This window comes from Myodes glareolus, chromosome X (genome assembly GCF_982192425.1).
Source record: "Myodes glareolus chromosome X, mMyoGla1.1, whole genome shotgun sequence".
Classification (NCBI taxonomy): Eukaryota; Metazoa; Chordata; class Mammalia; order Rodentia; family Cricetidae; genus Myodes; species Myodes glareolus.
Window position 1 is genome coordinate 10,107,647 of NC_142053.1, and position 16,998 is coordinate 10,124,644.

Here is a 16,998-nt window from a genome sequence, read left to right on the forward strand (position 1 = left end):
GTTTATTTTTTTAATAAAAAGGGGGAAGCACTGTGGAACAATGGTCTTGTACCCTGTAAAGATTTGTCACTTGTATTGTATAAAACTCAGCCAGGCAAGCAGTATAGGTGGGGCAACCAGAATAGGAGAATTCTTGGAAGAGGAAAGGCTCAGACTGCAGTTGTAACCCAGATTCAGGGGAAGCAAGATGAGAATGCCTCACTGATAAAAGGTACCAAGCCACACGACTAACACAGACAATAATTATGGATTAATTTAAGATGAAAGAGTTAATAAGAAGCCAGAGCTGATAGGTCAACCAGTTTATTATTAATATAGATCCCTGTGTGTTTATTTGTGACTGAACAGCTGTGGGGTTTGTTGGGAAAGAAACATCTGTCAACATATCAGCATACACAAGTGGTTGTTTGAATAAGAATAGCCCCAAATGCTCACTATCTGATTAAACTGGGTTTGTTGGAAGAAAGGGTCACTGAGAGTGAGCTTTCACTTTACAAAAGCATATGTTAAGCCCAGAGTCTCTATTGGTCAGAAGATCAGGATGCAGAACACAGTGTTGTATATCCAGCACTATTTTTAATCTCTGTGCCCCCATGCTTTCCACCATGATGATAATAGACTAAGCTTCTGAAACTGTAACACAACCCCAATTGAATATCTTCTTTAGAAGAGTCACAGTGGTCATGGTGTATCTTCACAGCAGTAGAACGTTAAGACAACATATTAATGAATGACAATATGTTTAAAACCAAGGATAACAGTGGTATTGCTGAGGACAAGTATAATTATATATTCTTTTGTTTTGTTATTTGCAATACATAGAATTGTATAGAGTGAAGAATTACTTTATTTTTCTGTTTATTTTTCCCACTTTATTTTCATGTTGAAATTACTGGAAAGATGTGGCACATACCTTTAATCCCAGAACTCAGAAGACAGAAGCAAAAGAATCCCTGTGAGTTCCAGACCAGCGTGGTCCACATAAGGAAATCTAATCTCAAACACACGAAATAAAAATTTGTTCAAGTTGCTTGGTTTAACTTATCTCCATTCTTCCATATACTATTATTTGCAAATATTTGTGCCTTTGAATATTACACTACAGTGTAAAGTATAGAAATAGAATGATATAAATAAAATATATAATATAATAAATGATAATCCAATTGAGAAAATAGAAAGGCTAACATGAATGCATTAATATGGATCATTTCTTCAAGAGGAACAGTTTAAGGAGCCATCAGAACATAGCCAATATATATGGTGCTGGCATCTTACAGCTTGAAGGTATACAGATCCTTTGATGCTGCAGCTGGCGCCAGAGCGCCTGGGGCTTGTGTTTTGCATATCAGAGCCTTGGTTCCCTGGCCTGTCCTGAGGCCCTGGGCTCTAGCAGAATGGCATTAATCAAACAGCATCCGAGCCTCTCCACCCTAGAAAAGCATTTCGGTTTCTCTCTCTCTCTCTCTCTCTCTCTCTCTCTCTCTCTCTCTCTCTCTCTCTCTCTGGTCCCTCTCTCTCCCACATTCTCCCTTCAACCAAGTGCTCCATTAAAGTTGTGATTTGGGAAGGATTCTCGATTTCATGGTCGCTTCTGCTTGCTGGACAAGGGATGCGTCTCACAGAACAGAAATGTATTCTTTGAAATTATGGATTTTGGAGTCCAGACCTGAAAGAAATGAGGGATCACATCAGATGTGCATTGAAAGGAAGAAATATTCCTGGGAGAGTGAAATATACAAACACTGATGAAGAAGTATGGCATGTTCCCATGATTAGGCAGTAGGACAGTTATGCCTGCGACAAAGAAAACAAAGGTTTGAGTAGACATAGAATGTGGACAAAATGGAAAAGCAGTAAGGGGGTTATTGAGAGACAATGTATGATTTTGTAGTATATTCAAGGTGAAAAAAATACTTAAAAACATTTGTTTGTTGTTAATATTTTATATATGTTATCTGTATTAATGGTTTCCTTGAATGTGTGTCTGTTCATCCACTGTATTATTTCATTCCTGCAAAGGTCAAAAGAGGGTATAAGACGATTCTCGGGTGTCATGTTAGTGATAGGAATCAAACCCTAGTTCTGTGAAAGAACAGTCAGTGTTCTTAATTAATTCCCAAAAAACCTCTACAGTCTCCCATTTGTTCTTTTGAGCAAGATAATGATATTTTATAATGTACACTTTAAGAAATTTATTCAGGTTTTATATTGATAGAGTGAAGATAGTAAAAGAGGGCATTAATGAAATCAGCTTATTAGTCTAATGATACATGAAATTTAATGTAAATAGTTGTTAGAAAAAAGTCATAGCGGTACAAGCTGAGAAATCTTAGAAGTTTGGGTATATTTTGTCATGATTTTCTGAATGACACATAAATTAATATGTAGAGACAAAGTGAGAGTGATCTCTGAATATGTGCCCTGAGGTATTCAAAGAATAGAGCTCCAACTTGTTGACATGTGGAAGAATCTGAAGAGTAGATTTAACAAAGGAAAACAAGATTTAAGTGCTACAGTATGTTAAACTGAAGTTTTCTGTCAGCTATATGTGGTTATTTATTCTTATATTCTTAAAAGTTTAGAGGCTAAGACAGGAATATTATTAATTTGAGGCCTGGAAATATATGATTTTCAGGTTAGCATAGATTTAAATTGGAAAGCCTACCTCAAATAATCATGTTAGTTATGACACACGTGTGTAAATATGATAAATAGTTGAGTATATGCTTCTGGAGTTTATAAGAAGATAAAGATGAGATATATGAGTTTGATAATTATAAACATAAAGATGACATTTAGATACATGAGATTGAAATATATTATCATACTTGTTACTAATAACAAAAACTTAAGACTCAACCTTGAAACACTATTACATTAAAACTTTGAAGAGAAATGAATGACCCAACATAGCAGACAGAAAATTAAACAAAAATAATTTGAATTAAAATCAAAATAAACTGAAATCAAAGTGAAGACAGTATGTCAAAGAAGAAGACAATTATAAATCGAGTCAAATAATGTTGATAGTTAATGCAAGGCAAAAACTGATATTGCAGTTGATTTTAGAGTTGTTGTTAGAATACTAATTAATAATAAGTGAATGTAAACAAAAAGAATAAGAAGGAGCGAATAAAGACTTTATTTATGAAGCTACAAGAAAATTTTATCATTGAGATGGCTCAATTTGTCTTGTATTTTAATAGGAAAGTGCTATATGAAAAGCAGACTAAATAGTGACAAACGTGGAAAAATAAAGATGAGGAAATGGCCCAGTGGGTGAGACTGCTTTTTGTACAATCATGGATACCTGATTCCCGATTCCTCCATACACATAAAAATGTGGGTATTGGCAGTTGATAAGTCTAGGTCTATGGGGGTGGAGACAGGAGACTCAATTGGGATTTTCTGGCCACAGCCTAGAACCAGGTTCAGTGATAGACCTTGTCTAAAAAGAAGAAACTGGAGTGAATAGAGAAAGACACTCAATGTGTGGCAGTGGTTGAATTGGTGAGTAACTGTGACACTGTGGAGATGTTTTATCATTCAAGACCACAGATTCTGCTAGTGAATTTGGATGCAAAATGAAAGAGAATCTGAGTAATCCGGAATGATGAAGTTATTGTTAATGGAGTTAGAGCATATTTAGATATAAGACATGGAGAAATGTCAGTATATGCATAAACATGTTAAACAGAGAAGTATAGATATAGTGAGAAAGTATAAATAATATGTAGGTAAGTACAAGCACCAGTGGTAGTGTGAAGTAATTAATAGTAATATTCATAGTGACTAAAACTGGATTCAAATTTAAATTCTAGCTTTATGATGATCCGTTTAATTATTTGGCATATGTTCCAAGCAAAAGAAGCAGACACTATAAAGTTATAACTGATGTCTTAGAAGAGGGTAAGAAGGTTGTGCTGCTAGAGTAAATTGAACAAGATACAGAAGATTAAGAGCTATTCTCAAAAAGGTAACAAAAAGCTTGTTCTATATAACAGAAGTTCCAATGTGTCTGGTATAGTTCAGTATGTAGAAGAGCATGTGATTATGTTCAGAAATCCTCACATAATTAGTAGCTATCAGATGCTTTCTTTAGGTTAGTTATAGAATAAAATCTGTTGCTCTGGTTTGTTCTAACACATATAAAAAAGGAATCAGAAAGAAAACCAATCTTAAAAGCCAACATTCAGATTATAATTTAACATATATAAGAATATTTTCTTACACTATGGGTTCTGTTTTTTCTCATACATATTTAATCTTGAAAACAGGTATATAAACATTTTCTTTATTTTCCCCCTTTATCAACTTTGAAAGTTATATCTCATTAAAATAATTAGGTGTTATCTCCAATTTTGTCAATCTTATTTTTTCTCAAACAATCATTTTCTCCTTTCCTCACACTATAATTATTTAGTGAGCATATTGTACAATGTAAAGTCTCTGTTTTTATTCATGTTAATTTTGCTTGAAATATGCAGAGGATGATTTTAGTTGGGTATGTTAAGACTCACAGATGTGAATGCCTTTTTGAAGATTTTACTAACATTTTCCTAGAAAGGGAAAGCATGTTATATCATGCAGGACATGCGAGTGCATGACAGTGCCAGTCAAAAGGCAGAGGTGGCAAAGTGTCTTAGTTACTGTTTTGTTGCTATGAAGAGACACCATGACCAAGACAAGTGAAATATTAATTGGCACCTTGAATAAAGTTCCAGAGAGTTAGTCTATTGTTGCCTGGGGGCCCAGGCTCCAGCATCATGGGGTTCAAAGGGAAGCCACAAAGTTGGTACATACTAAAACTTTTTATCTGAGGAGGTTAGGGAAAAAGACACTCATACTCTGTCTTGATGGCTTCCTTCTTTATTCTCTATTCTTCTAAGTCCTTTGTGTGTTCTTTTCCCTGTATACTTTTTCTACAGCTTATAACCCCAACAAAGTTTTAGAACAATGTAGGAATTACAAAGTGGTTTTCTTTGTTTTTCAAGTGAATTATTGCAATGTATACAAAACAAACAGTAAAAAAAGGTGTCTTTTCCATATCCTTTACATGATTAAACATTTTACGTATTATAGATGAAAAACAAATTATCCAGGAACCCACGTGCATTCATACCTATAGTGGTATATTGTTTTTTTTAATAAACAAAGCTTGCCTGAAGGTCAGTGCAAAACAGCCACACTAGTCAGTCATACTTGCCAGGCAGTAGTTGCACACAAACACCTTTAAACACAGCAGCCACACTAGTAGGCCATAGAAGCCAAGCAGTGGTGGTGCATGCCTCTAATCCCAGCCCAAAAGAGAACAATAAGGCAGAAAAAGACAGGAACTTGCTCTCTTTCTTTTGAAACTTTCAAAGAGGTAAGAGCTCTTTAGTGACTTGGCTGCTTTTGATTTTCTGATCTTCAGGTTAAACCCCAATATCTGTTTCTCAGCTTTTATTATTTGTGCTACAAACAAGCACATTTCCCTTCCTTCCCCACTTCCCACTCTCCCCACACCTCTCCCCATCCAACCCCTGAAGGGGTGAGGTTGATCGGCAGTTAAAAATTAACCAGATTAGCTTAATATAAAAGATAGAGCTTTAATAAACAGAATGAAGGAAAACTTACATCAGAGTCCCAATGGTCCCTCTGAGAATGTAGGGGCAAAGAAAGAGGAAGTGGCAAGTGCACCTTGATCTTTTATTTGTTTTGTGTGTCCCCAGGGGGACACACCCTAAGCAGAATGTGATTGGTTTAAGTTCCCCATCAAGCCCCATCCACTCTTTATAAAGAGTATGACCTCCCATGGAGAGTCAATAAAGCCTAGCACATTAAGTTTAGGCAGGATCAAGCCCCTCCCTTCTGCATCAAGGCTGAACATGGCATCCCACCATAGGAAATGGGCACAACAGAAGTAACAGTTATTTTGGGGTCTCTGGTTTCCTGACCTTTCCTCTCTGAGATTCATCCATCTTGGAGTTGCCTCCTAGTGGGCTGAAATCTTGAACTTCAGTTGCCACCTTCTGCTCCTCTTACATGACCACCAGCATTAGTCCATGATTATCATGACATGAAACATGATGGCAGGCAGATAAGCAGGCATGGTGCTGAGAACTAACATCCTGTTCCAAACATATAGGGGCAGGTAGGCAGGCAAAGCAAGACTTGGCTTAGCATAAACTTTGTGGAACATCAATGTCCTCCCCAAATTTCTCTCTCTATGACTAACCTCACCCAACAAGCTACACCTCCTTCAGCAACATCACACTTTTTAATCCTTCCCAAATTAAGGACCAAGAGTTCAAATATATGAGTCTATGGGAATCAAACTCATTCAAACCACCTCAGAGGGAAATATAGGCAAAATTCTTTTTCACGCTTTAGGCAGGAAAGAAGAAAATGGGTAAGCATGCTTAGAAAGAGTAGGATGCCTACAATTCACAAACTCGGAGAACCTAGACAACTAAGAGAGACATACATGGATCTAAATAAGATGGAGGAAAAGACAAGATCTCCCGAGTAAATTGGGGTTATGGGACAGAATAGAATAGGAGAAAAGAGTAAGGGAGGGGAGCAGAGAAAAAAATATATAGTGCAATAAAAAAATACAAAATAAAGAGTAGGATGAATAATTTCACTGCTCTGTGAGATACAAAATATGTTCTAGCCATCAGGTAACTGGCCCTGGCATGAGTAAAGCAGATGATTAAGGGAAAAGCCAAGAATACAAAAAAAGAGTGACAAAGTGTTTGCTGAGTATGATTCCAGATTGCACTATACAGAAAAAAAAACAAATAAGAAATTGCAATTATTACAATTTCCTCAGAAATTTTTTACTATGAATGAATTGAGTCATGATGTAAAGTTCAGTTCAAACGTGGCTTCTGTCAAGTGTTCTCTAATTAGTACATCAAAATTAATCACACTTTCCTCTTCACTGACAAAATCTTTTGTTTAGTGTCCTCCTTAATTACATACCATGATCATGACCTAATAATTAATGTCTGTGTGAGTTCCTAACCACATTATTTAAAAAAATAGAAAAGCTATCTTTGGTAACAAATATTTCTGGTTGGTACATAAATGACATAATGTGACATCATTAAGGACAAAAAAAAAGATTATTAAAATAACTTTGGAATAAGAATTTCTGACTTTTTTATTAATGAAACAGGATACAGAGAATACATACAGAGAAATAATACCAATTCCTTTGTATCTCAGTTTAAATTAAAAAAATTTAAGAAATACTGATATAGTCAAAAATATATTAACAAAAACACAATTCTTAAAACTAAGATTATGATTATCAGTCAGTAGAACACTTGCAGTATAAGCATGAGGACTTGAGTTTTATCTCTAAACAACCACATAAAAAGCAGCATGTAGTTGGGTATATTTGTGTAGGGGATCTTGAGACCTCTTCTCATTTAAGTGGTGAGGTTTTGGTTCAGAAAGAGACACTGTCTCAAAATAAGTTGGAGAACAATTGAGCAAGACATCTGGCATTGACCTCTTGCCTCTTTACACACTCTCATGCACATACATACATACATACATACACACCCACATATACGACACATGCGTATTTGCATAGACATGAACACATACACACACATGCATACACACAAAAATACAATTCCTAGTAAGAACCAACACGTTAGTTAAATAAGTTCTTACATAAACTACACTAACCTGCTACCTAGAATTTTCTACTTGTTTGTGTTTGGAAGTTACTGGAATAGTTTTCACAATATTTAGATGAATTCTCACCTGGTAGCTATATTAAACTTTAGATTTAACCACATTTACAATAGTGAATTGAAAATACTTAGTAATTTTGACTTGAATGATAACAGTATTCATAAGTTTGCATTCTCTTAATTAAGAAATATTCGATAGTCTAATGGCACGGTTTAACTTTGTGATGGTCCAGTTTTGGAATGGGTGAATCCAATGTATTTCTCTTGAGTGTTACAAATGGATAACATACCTCACCTCCTTTTACATATTTTGGCTAATATTATCTGCTTATATAGTTTCAATAATAATAATAATAATAATAACAATAACAATAATATCAGACATCAAGAATAATGTGTCCTATACATTGATCTCGTAATTTGTAAATATTTTTATAAATACTAAAAATGCAGCAAATGACTCAGAAATACTTATATTTGATCAGAAAATTATTTTTACAAGTATTCACTGATTTATAATGCAACATGTAATTTTACATTTATTTCTATCTTCATTTTTGTTATTTTAAGTTACTTATGAACAACAGTTTATATTGTGTATCAATTATCTATGGTTTGCATAGTAGTCTATATGTGTCATGTTTGTGATCAAATAAGGATTATATATGACATAGCTCCCAGATTATTGCAAAACATTTAATTTTAAATATCATATGCCATTGTAGTAATGGTTTCGTCTTGGCAAACTGCATTCATTTTAGTTTCTTAATGAAAGATATACAGAGAATATTGCTAATGGACAGACTTAATGTGAAAACATGTCCTAGAAGAAGATAGAAACTATATGATTTTCTCTGATTAGGAAAGAAAACACAAATCTTGGCCTGAAGGTAAGTCACAGATGGGCAAGCCTCAGCTGGCACATGAGGATGTAGAATTGAATAAGATTCCCCAGTGAGAAATCAAAGTGTATCTTGGCAAAAAAATGGATTTGTCCCCTATATGTGGGGTCACTACACAAAAGCTTTGCCTACTCCTCCATCTGGTTTCATGTCAAATAATATTAAATCAACTTTTACTTGTTTGATTCTCAGCCAGTTAAAACAGAACAAATGTCTCAGACATATATCAACATCTGTATGTACATATTTTCATGTATATATAATCATTTGTGAATAGTGGTGGCATAATGCAACCTCAAGTAATGAATAGGTTATCAAAAAAATCACTTCCCAATAATGAAAATTATCTAATGAAAATTATCTAAGTACAACATAAAAATACTCTAATTCTTTGGAAACATTTTCAGTGTTCTTATTTATCTTGACTATTGAATTTTTGTCATGGAAAGAATCACCATCCATAGAGGAAAATTCCTGGATAATAAGTAAAATTAAGAACAGAGCCATTGTTAATAGAAAATAATTGGCTGATTTATCACTTCTTTAAAAATACTTTACATTCATCAAAATGACAAAACATCCAGAGCTTAATAGTGGGAATCCATTCTGTTGTCTACATTGTCTGGCAATTTACAAACATTGCAATAAATTAATATTATAAAGATCATGATGCTATATTCTTCAAGCATCACTAAAACATTAAAGAAATTAAATCAAATACTGTGTTTTACTGAATTGTTTTCAGACTCTGCTTTTCTTTGTGCCCAAATCTACTGTCCTTATATTCAACAGAGGATTCTTTCAAACTAAGAGAGTAAGTGCTTTGTAGATGGCTTTACGCGGTCATCAACCTGAAGAATAAAAGCAAACTATAAGAATTTACATGCTATGATTTTAATTTCTGAAGACAATATAATAAATATCTAATTTTGAATATGTCAATTAGCTTCCTATCTTCAATAATATCTCAGTGACCTAAGGAAAATATTCTCCAGTAGAAATATAGTAGTCAGAGACTAAATATATTTTGAGGAAACTGGCTGGTAGGATGCATTTTTTTCAATATGCTGTTATTGTACCAAACTGAAAGTCAGTATTCACTAAATTATAATGTGTATCTTGCCTTGAACTATATACTTTAGCACATAAGGCCCATGAATGAAGAAAATGTATTTCTTAAAATTTTCCCTTTTGGTGAGCAGTGGTGGTGCACACCTTTAATCCAAGCTCTCAGGGAGGCAGAGACAGGAAGTCTCTGTGAGTTCAAGGCCTGTCTGATCTACAAGGTAAGTTCAAGACAACCAGAGGTACACAGCAAAATCCTGCCTTGAAAAGCAAAAAAGAAAACAAAACAAAAAAACAAAATAAACAAAATTAAGAAAAAAGTTCACTTTTGCTGTACCGAGGGAGACAGAAACAGACACACACACACACACACACACACACACACACACAGAGAGAGAGAGAGAGAGAGAGAGAGAGAGAGAGAGAGAGAGAGAGAGAGAGAAATACTTTGTAAAATGTTTTTTTTTTTTTTTTTGAGACAGGGTTTCTCTGTAGCTTTTGAGCCTGTCCTGGAACTAGCTATTGTAGACCAGGCTGGCCATAAACTCACAGAGATTCACCTGCCTCTGCCTACAAAGTGCTGGGATTTAAAGTGTACACCACTTTAAATCGGCAAGTAAAATATTTTTAAAAAATTATTCTATGTATATCTCACAGTGAAAAGGGGACTTTAGAGAGAAAATTGGGGGATGACAAAGAGACAGGAGGTGGCTGACATTTCATAAGTCTTTGTAACATTGTAAAAACAAAGAAGGCAAAAATAGAGGAAAGTGTAGTCTCATCAATACTTTGAGCTAGTGGAAAGGAACACCAGAATGCCAGAATGATGTACTGGCAACTCATAATTGTTAAAATGAAAATATGACATGATACATCTCATATTTAATGTGAACAGATTGTGGTTGATCAGACAGAGAAAAAAATGATGGGAAATAGCATAGTGATTCAACCAGATACAGATCTTAATTAATACTACTGCATTTGGTTTTCTGAGGGGAAAAACGGAAAAAGAGTCAAACAAAAGAATAGAAAATTTGTTCTACAATTATTAAATGGTTTCTTTAAAAATAACTTTACCAAGTATGTAATCTAAAATTAGAATAAGTTCTATGCTACTGCATAGGATGTTATTATACAATAGTGTATCTGCAACAGTAGTTTTATTGGGAGATGTTCGTGCTAACCAAATACAAATAATCTCATGCTTAATATTTTTCTGTAGTTGGTATTGTGTTGAAAAAATGCACTTGGTCAACCATTTTTCTGTGTTAGTTTCATAGTCTTGAATGTTAACAATGGATAGTGGATGTAGTTATAAACTATTCCAATTGCCTAACTCCATAGGAATATTTTTAAGCAGTTATATTTCAATCAATAGTGCAGAAAAGAGTTATGGTAGAAATATTTCGTATTCTGACTATATTTGCAAATTTGTGTCAGTTTCCTGATTCTAGTTAATTAGACCACAGTTAAACATATGGTGCAAAAATAAACCATAGAAACCAGTTAAACAATAAAAAATATCCTTTGCAAGTTTATAAAAGAACACTTTCAGAAAAACTATCATTCAAAGATAATAGAAAGTCTTATCTTTATATTTTAAATCTATGTGTACTGAACAAATTATTACATCTAGTGTATGCCAAAGTTGTACAAACTTAGTACAAAGGGTATATAAAATGTGAACAGCAGAATTCATACTATTGCTTTAAAATGTTTGTGAAAATCATGTTTCTCATAGGCTAATAAATGACAGAATGACATTTTAACATTTTATTAGAATTTTCAATTTAAACATTTTTAGTATAGTAGAGTCATCACTTAGTACGTTTTATTTTTCACAACATTTGTCTTTGTAAATCAATCAAGGGTAAGTATATGAAATATTTTATAACGTTCTTTACTTGTGAAAACTGCATATTTTTAAAACACATATTTTCAACAATCAAGCCATCTATGTCTTAAAGACACACAAAGGCTATGAGAGAAAGAATAATACTCTTTCAAAGATCTATCCACCCTGACTCCAAGAACCTATAAATATGGACATTTTCATATTAAAATGACTTAAATGTAATTAAGAATATTGAGTTGAGTAGAGTGTTCTGGATTATACTTATAGTTGAAATGTAGTAACAAGGATACTCAGAAAGTATTGTCTCATGGTGAGAATACAGATAGGAAAATTAAAAGTGTGTATGTGTGTATATGTGTTTATGAATTAGTTTTAGTTATTAAATTGCCACAATCTAAAATAGTTTGGAAAGGTGAAGATGGATGCTAAAAAGAAATACCATACTAGTTCAGAATTGAGTATAATAAATAGTTGTTTATTTAGGGGTAGACTCACATATCACAGTCTTCTGCTTGAATGGGAAACAGCCACTGAATCCAGCAGCCAGAAAAGAGAGGAAGTGTGTGCTTTATATTAGCATTTAAAGTATAAAAGGCCACACCCAAATGGGCAGGTAACTTAAAGGCTAATGGCTGAAGGATCTCCTATAGCACCTCTCCCTTTTGTTTAATTACAAGAGTTCTAAGTGTAATACAAGATTATAAACAATAAGAACAAATATCAAGTATAAAAATTTGAATTACAACCCATATAAACAATAACAAGCATAAAACAGGTGATAAATGTTTCAATAATTATCCTATCCTAAGGAGTCTAACTTTTGTATTATAAACACTTTGCAAAGTCATGAGAGAAAAGTAACTTTAACTATCTAGTCTTCAACTCTTTTGAAGACACTAGAAAGGAAATAATATTACTTGAATAAGCAGGGCGTACAACCAAGCAACTTCCAAATTTTCAACACATGACAGAATCAACTGACTACCTGGGCAATCACACAAAGTCTCATTTGTAATGTTGGAGAAATCAACATTGACTAAGACCTACAGTAACTGACAGACCATTTTCAGAGGCAGAAAAAATTTCAAAACCATCTTACCCTGTCTTGGCAAAATTTGACAGTTTTATTTTCTTATATCTTGCTTGTCCTGTCTGGACATCATGTATTTGATCAGTGGTCAATGTTTGGGCAGTTTCTTGCCAAAAGGGCAGTTTTGCCAAGAAGAAAACAAGCTGCAAGTGGAGTATATTCAGTCTCAACATTCTCTCAAGAAAAGATCAGAGCTGCCAGGAGCAATCCTGTCTCACTTCAATAGAACCCTAAGTTATCTAAATGCCATATTCTACAGTTCTATGAAGTGATTAAAGATTACCTATCAATGAAGAATACAATCTCTATGTATATAAAGAACCTGATTAGTCCAACTATAAGTATGAGAAACATGCATGACTATTGACCTATAAGTCTTAATAAATAGGTAACTGAAAGACTAAGACTTCATATTAGAATATTAAACAAATTTAAAACAACTGTTCAACAAATGAGGACAATGGCCTCAAAATGTAAACAATGTATAAATATCTTGATGAAAGGTAGAAGTGTATATTGCAATATGATAAATATATCCTTAAATTGTATTAATATACAAAATGTCTTAAGCAGAGGTAGAAGCATGCATGCATACAATATGACAAAATAACTTTGCCTAGGTATACAAATATTGTAGACAAAAATAGGAGCATATTCAATATAATTTAAGTTTGTATCAATATATAAGAATCTACACCAATGTAAAATGTGTACAAATAATAGCTCAAAAGTATTCACTCTATTACTCACTATTATTATTAGTGTCAATAAGCTCACACTAATCTATTATCCCATCCAATTTCTGTTTTTTTTTCAAAGAGATCCCTGAGTCTACATAATTTTTCCCCAACCCCCAATATTACGGCAATTATAACCAACCCCTTATTGATGTCTCTAACTGAAAACAAACTTTGTTGGGATAGGGGACATCGTCTTCTAGAATTACTTCCAGCTGTCAAGGGGGTGGTGTTCTTTCTATGGGATCCTGTGAAAGTAAAATGATGATTAAGTTTCAATATTACTATCTGGTACAATTGAAAATAGTCTTTGATTATTCAGTAGTGTTTTTTCTGAGGTTTCATTTTGAGTTCTGGCCAGAACATTGTAAAATGGTACACCATTTCAGCTAACCAATTTGGAACCATATTAAGCAGATGGTACCCAAAACAGGTCTTATAGTAGTGTTATCAGCATCATAATTTCATATCAACCAGGTGCAGTTATTGTTGTGGAACCTCAACTTCTTCCTGGAAACTGCAAAGATTACTGCAGAAAAATTCATTGTTCATTTTGGTGAACTTAAACATTATTTATACAGACATATATTCAATGAAAGGTACACTAGAAACAAATTATGTATGAAGAAAACAATTTTTTTTCTAAATTCTTTCTTCTTTCTGTCCCATACTAGACAGCTCATGACATGAATTTTTCTTTTAACAACATGCTTGCATTCAGAGAAGGACAGAGCCATTGTTCAACTCCAAAGACAACTTTGATTGTAAAGTGAGTCATGTCTATTATTCTAGTTTATGCTCAGAGATTCTTACCCTTGAAGTCCTCATAAGTCATAATTCTCTTTGCTTGGTGATCCTATATGGATAATTATCTTTTCCTTTTAGACATCTAGATGTCCAGCGTTTCTTGAATTTTGAAGATGAAGTATTTTCCTACAAAGACAAGAACATACGCTTGTCCCAAACCTCAAGAAGATTCTTTAAACCACCTATATGGTTGTCACCTCTGTTGATGAGCTATTATTTCTTTTTCTCAAGAGATTTCTCTTTTTCAAACCAAATCTTTACTAATTTTGATGGTATCCCCAACTTTTCTTCTCCTGTGGAAACAAGAATGAAACCCCTTCCCCAACATAGCACATATCCTGGTTTCCATTATGAAGTCTACACATCCTCAAAATACACTGGCTAATTTAATTCAGAAGACTTATTCATTATCCAAAGTCTCTCTGCTGCTGCTGCTTCTTTCTCATTAGAAGTAAAAGAAGTTAAGGTGAGCAAAGCATTATGTAATCTCTTTCTGGGGATATTTTCCATTCCTTTCTGTTTGTTTAACATATTCTTTGTAGTTTGATTTGATCTTTCTATAACTCCTTGACTTATAGGATTGTTTGATATACCTGTAATATGCTTTATGTTATAATAAGAAAAATTGTTTAATTTTCTTAGAGACATATGCTGGATCATTGTCTGTCTTTTTTTGTTCAGGTATACCCATAATTGCCATAACTTCTAATAAATGTGTGATTACTGAATCAGCATTTTCTGAGCTCAAAGCAGTTTCCCATTGAAAACCTGAATAAGTGTCAATGGTGTGGTGTAGATATTTTAATTTTTGAAAATCTACAAAGTGGAACACATTTATCTTCCAAATTTCATTCCTTTAGTACCTGTGGGTTACTCCATGTAGGTAATGGTATTTGGTTATAGAAAGAGCAAGTAGGACATTTCTTTATAATCTCCTTACTTTGTTGCCATGTAACAGAAGATTCTTTCTTTAAACTTTTACTATTGACAATGTTTCTTATGAAATTCTGAGGCCTTCAACATACTTCCAATCAATAATCTGTCAATTTCTTCACTACTTTTTGCTAGAGGACCTGGCATTCTCAATAGGATTGAATGTGTGTTATATATATGGGACAAAACCTATTCCTGATTATATCTTGAACCTGTATGAATAATGAAGTTAATTCTGAATCAATCGGTATAAACACAGTCTTATCAATATGCAAGAAATCGTTTTCTGCATATTGTGAATCAGTAACTATATTGAGAGATTCTTTTTTTGAAAGTAATTTTATTAAATTATAAAAGTTTCCATTTACGCCCCTCTTCCCAACACCCTCCCACTCCCCCCACTCCCTCTCTTCTTCCCTCTTCGTACCTAAGGGCAGTCAGTGTTTCCTGCCCTGTGGGAAGTTCAAGTTCCTCGCCCCTCCCTCCAGGTCCAAGAAGGTGAGTATCCAAACAGACTGGATCCCCAAAATCCAGTATATGCAGAGGAAACAAGTCCCAGTGTCATTGTCAATGGCTTTTCAGAAAGACTCCGGGCCAGCCACATTCAGAGAATCCTGCCACATTCAGAGAATCTGGTTGGATTTAAAATCCCTTGGTACCATGAGAATAGCATATAATCCTGCCTTTCAAACAGAATTATAAGTGTTTTGTTATACCTTATTTAAATCTTCTGATTTGTAACCTTCCTTTCCTGATTTGTTTGCATCATTGTAGAATATATGGGCTCCAGTTATTGTTGTGTACCATACAATGTGGGGAAAGATCCAAGTAGTTCTCTTTATAAGGTTATTTCTTTCTCTTTTGGAATAATTGCTATGAATACCTTCTAAAAATTTAGCAAAATCTCTTTGCTAAGTTTTATTGTCTTCTCATGAGTTTTAAAATTTCATCAGTAGTAAAAAGCACTATAATCTTTGCTGGGTCTATACCTGGTAGTTGACAAAGTCACAAATATCCTTTTATAATTAATTCAGAGACTTTTTCCACATAAGTTTTTAATTTTTATTTGGTTTATGTGGTAAAAAAGATCCATTCAAAGATAATATCTTCCCTTTCCATTAAAATTCCTGTAGGGGAAATTCTGGAAGGCAATATGGCAGAATGCAGTAAAGATTTGGATTCACCCTATCTACATGTGCCTGCTGTAATTTTTTCAACAACTACCAATTCCTTTTTTGCTTCAGCTGTAAATTTTCTGGGACTTTTTAAGTCTTTGTCACCATCTAAGGTTTTGTTTAAATGAACTATTAGATTAGGTGTTATCCCAACAGCCAGTTATAGACTGGAAATGTCTCCTAACAATTTTTGAAAATCATTAAGAGTCCTTAATCTGTCTCCTCTAATTTGTGACTTTTGTAATCAAATTTTCTGTAAACCTATTTTATAACCCAGGTAACTGACATAATCTCCTCTATGTATTTTTTCCCCAGGAGGAATTTGTAATCCCCATTTTGCCAAAAGTTTCTTTACTTCTTCAAACCTTCTTTCTAAATTATCTATACTCGAATCGAATAGCAAAATGTCATCCATGTAATGATAAATTATAGATTTAGGAAATTTTTTATGTATTATTTCCAATGGCTGATTTACAAAGTATTTGCATAGGGTGAAGATATTGAGTATTCCCTGTGTGAGGATAGTCTCCTAGTTGGCTGAGAACTATCATAAGTAGGCACTATGAAAGCAAATTTTTCTCTGCACTTTTCTTTTAAAGGTATAGTAAAGAAACAATTTTTTAAATCACTAACTATAAGAGGTCATCCTTTTGGTAATAGAGAAGGCAGAGAAATTTCAGATTGTAGAGGGCCCATAGGTTAAATTACCTTGCTGATAGCTCTTAGATCTGTGACCA